Source organism: Arachis ipaensis, chromosome B07 (genome assembly GCF_000816755.2).
Source record: "Arachis ipaensis cultivar K30076 chromosome B07, Araip1.1, whole genome shotgun sequence".
NCBI classification, from domain to species: domain Eukaryota; kingdom Viridiplantae; phylum Streptophyta; class Magnoliopsida; order Fabales; family Fabaceae; genus Arachis; species Arachis ipaensis.
Window position 1 is genome coordinate 30,842,390 of NC_029791.2, and position 4,428 is coordinate 30,846,817.

The following is a 4,428-nucleotide window of genomic DNA, read 5'->3' on the forward strand; positions in this document are numbered from 1 at the left end:
TAGGTAACATTTTTAAAAAAATTAAATGTATTTGGTAGCATTTTAGCATAAATGTTACTTAAAATGTAATTTTGTTATAATTACTAACATTTTAATAAATATTAAGAGATAAATGTTACTAAATGTCTATAATGTATTAGTGTGTAATACTTTGACAATAGTGAAAATTCCACCACAGTTGTGGTGGAGACTAGATGTAGGTTGCATTGAAGGTAACTGAACCAGGATACATGACTGTGTCAACTTCTTCATTTCTTTTGTTGTTCTGTTTTCTAAATTTTATGAGACAAAACGAAATTACCTCTTAAATTTTCCACTGCACAGTTCAAATAGAAATCAATTTTGAAGTTGGGTATTAAAGGCTTAATCCATTAAAGTAAAAGAAGGCCATAGATTTAACATCCCTTCTCTAAGCCTTCTATAACCTTCAAAGACAAATAACCCTCTCTCCAGCCACCATTTGAAAGCTGCTTAGACAGCAAAAATTCACAAGCTTTACGGATGGCTGGAGAATCACTGTAATTCTTTCCAGCAGCAATCAACCCATTTATCCCAAATCATGTGGCATAGGTGAAGCAAACTCCCCATGAACCATATCTGTTAAGTAGATTTAGGTGGTTTAGAGGTTTGCTAAACTAACAAAGTTCCATTCATGCTAAAAGTAAGAGAGCGAAACCACAACATGCATAAATCGACTATCAAATCAATAGAAAAAACTTGAAAATAGTGGTTTCCAAAAGGGGAGCAGCAAACCATGAACCATCCAAGCTTGAACGCTTTCAATATATGCAGTGCATTTTTTAATACAACGGCTTATTTCTTCCGGGCGATGCATGGGATATAATTTTCAAAATGATGCCAATGCTTGCAGAGAGGTTGATGTACATTTCACATAACTATATAGCACATAGCAAATAGAAATATTAAAAGATTCAAAAGATGGGTTAATGGATAGGAAGATGAATGCAAAAACTTATACTGAACAAGCATTTGACAGCTTACCAATAATCAATAACTATATCGCTTTCCGCTGAATTTATTATCTGACAAAAGAGAAAGCATTCATCTAAGCTAAGTGTGTATCAATGACAATGAAAAAAATATTAAATAAACACTGTTAGGTACAGCTAAGATAACCACGAAAAAAGGTAGGCAGGAATGTGTGGAAATAGCCATCAACTCCTCATCCTCCAAATATGATTTATCTCAATACCAAATAATAAGACCTTTCATAGTGTCATGTTCTCACAATTAACATTCTGTTGAGGTATTCTCTTAACCCAGTTAAACATAAAGTATAATCTGAATCAAAATTAATCAAATATATAAACAAAATCTGAATCAAAATCCTTAACTCTAAACAGCTACAATTAAACTGAATTAATCAAAAATAAAGAAAAGTAAAAGATGGGCTTTGTTTCTTTTTGTGTTCTTTTTCTTGCTGCTTTTTCTTCAACCTCTCCTGTAAATCATCCATTTTACATGCTCAGTGTAGATTTTTCAAGAATAGAGCAACTAAGATTACATAATAGAAACTTATCCAATAGCAACAAATGAAGTTTGAGTTCACATTGACTCCAAATACTCGTCATAAGCAACTTCCCAAGAGAAAAACAACATTTATCAGCTAGAAAGAACCTGACTTGTAAAGAAGGTTCAATTGGGACCATTCACATTGGATGCAAAGGCTAATCATGACTTAATATTCTCATATCCATCATAAAAATAACTAAGTTATCCTAAGGCACATTAATTCTAATTACATGATTGCACTTACTTGACTGTAGTTTGAAATCAAATGATCCTCTTACAAGCACAATCATGAAAAAATTAATAAAATACCTTAGGCCTCTAGCATACCAATAATGTTCATTATTGTTACAACTTGGAGCATGGGCAAAATTAAATTTGAAAAGCAAACACGACACAATCCCACATAGGTAAACACCATCAAATTAGAGAAAGCAAGTAATGAAATCTACCTTTGTTTTAATGAGTATAATATCTCAACACCCTCATGGTGGAGAACAAGTTTATCAAGTGCCAGTACAACATATCTAAGAAAATAACAAATCAATAAATTGTACAATACCCATGTCATTGTCAGCAGGCAGCAAAATTAAATTTGAAAAGCAAACAAGACATACCATCGATGAAGCAAAGCAATTACTGGGTACAAAAAATGTGCAAGACCAATTTCAAAGTGCATAGAAAGAAAGTTCAGAATAAATCAAACCAAAAAGAACAATCTAGAAGTAATGAGCAGAGCAGAAGAAAAGAGGCACCAATAGCAAGCAAAAGCTAGAATAGAGGCGCGGAGTCTGAATCTGCAGCTCCAAAGACGAAAGGCTCGTCCAACATGGAGCTTTGGCAGAGGATCTGAATCAGAAGAAGCAGACGTGGAAAAGTACCTAGAACAGATCTGAACCTGCGATGGGTGCGTCGATGAAGGTTGGAGGTGACGGAGGCTGGAATCTATCACCGATGGTACCTCATGGAAGAAGGTTAGGGTTAGCTTGGTTTGAGAATATTTTTCCAAAGAGAGGAAAGAGGGAAAAAGGTGTGTCTGATGGTAGCGGCGTCAAAGTGGTAACACATGAAAAAATGAGACTAAGGGAAGGGGAGATTGAAATGTCACCAAAGAAAAGGTAGATTAGCTGCTTTTCCAGCGTTCACCACTAAAACCTCTGGAAAACCATCATATAGCGGCGATTGTCAAAATAGCTGTTAATTGTCCGCCGCTATCTTCTATTTTTGTAGTAGTGAAATAAGTAAAATTGAGTTAGATTTAAGAACCTTAGATAGCCCACCTTGTATTATGGTTTTAAACTTTAACTCTAAGCTTTATATCTGAGTGTCGAAATTCTAGGATTGCCTTTGCGTTTTCCGAGACCTTTTATATTAACTATGCGGGCACCTTTACCATGCTGAGAACCTCCGGTTCTCATTCCATACATGTTATTTTTCAGATGCAGGTCGGGCAGCACCGCACTGAACATTCTAGAGTCTGTGAAAGCAAAGAACTCTTGGGACTCAGGGTTGTATTTTATTTATGTTTACACATGTATATAGATTCTCCACCTTGTATATATTATATTTTGTCCCTCCTAGAGGTTGACTTGGAGAAAAAGGTTTGTAGCTTGGGTTTAGAGTATTCTTTATATGTATATGTATACTTTGGCCGGCCTTTGCTTCGCAGGTCGAGTTTAGAGCTTGATTATATTTACCGGTTAGAATCTTGTATATATCTGTCTCTTGATTTTCTGTATAAGCTTTCCATCTTATCATTAACCATGAGCGTTGTACCTCCATTTTTATTTTTATCATACCGTTTTTTTGAAGGCTCCTAGTTATATTGCTCTTGCCACACATATAAGTATTTTTACTTTTAGAGGTCGTAGTGCCTCGTTACCCCTTATTTACGTCCTAGATGTAAAACTCTGTGTGGTAGGATGTTACAATTATCGGCGGACGAAAAAATTATCCGGTAAAAATTTATATAGTTAGATTTATTCCAATAGTAAATACATTACCGACTGATTTTTTTTGGTAAATTCACCAGTTAATCCGATGGTATCTGACGAATTTCTTGTAGTGCCATTAGAAGTAATTTTTCTATAATTTTTGTTTTTTTTTCCAGATTTTTTTGTTTGTTTAGGATTTTATTAAGTTTTTTTTTTGTTAAATTCTTGATTAAATTTTTTAATGAAGTGTGTGATTAGGGATTGATACTAATTAGAAATTAAATAATTTTAGGTTAGCTAGGGTGTAATTTATGGTTTGTTCTGTGTTGATGGTATTTTGGTTTATTGTAATTTTCTGAGTTTATTATTGTTTGAGTTAATTATTTTTTGAGTTAATTTTAGTGTTATTGTTGTTAATTCTCTGAGTTAATCTTAGCTTATTAAATTTATTCTGTGTTAATTATTGACTTATTATCGATTGTTGCTAATTTCTTTAAGTTTATTATTGTCTGAGTTTATTATTTTCTGAGTTAATTAGTATTAATTGTTGTTAATTCTCTGAGTAGTTATAATTAGCTTGTTAATTTTCTGAGTTAATTGTTATTAATTTTTTTAAGTTTATTGTTGTCTGAAGTAATTTTCTGAGTAAATTAGTGTTGATTGTTGTTAATTCTCGGAGTTAATCTTATCTTATTAATTTTCTAAATTGATTATTGACTTATTGTTGATTGTTGTTAATATTTTTGATTTTATTATTGTATAAGTTAATTATTTTCTGAGTTAATTAGTGTTGATTGTTGTTAATTCTCTGAGTTAATTTTAACTTGTTAATTTTTTGAGTTACTTATTGACTTATTATATATTGATTATTATTAATTTTTTTGAGTTTATTATTGTCTAAGTTAATTATTTTTGAATTAATTAGTGTTGATTGTTATTAATTTTCTAAATTAATTTTAACTTA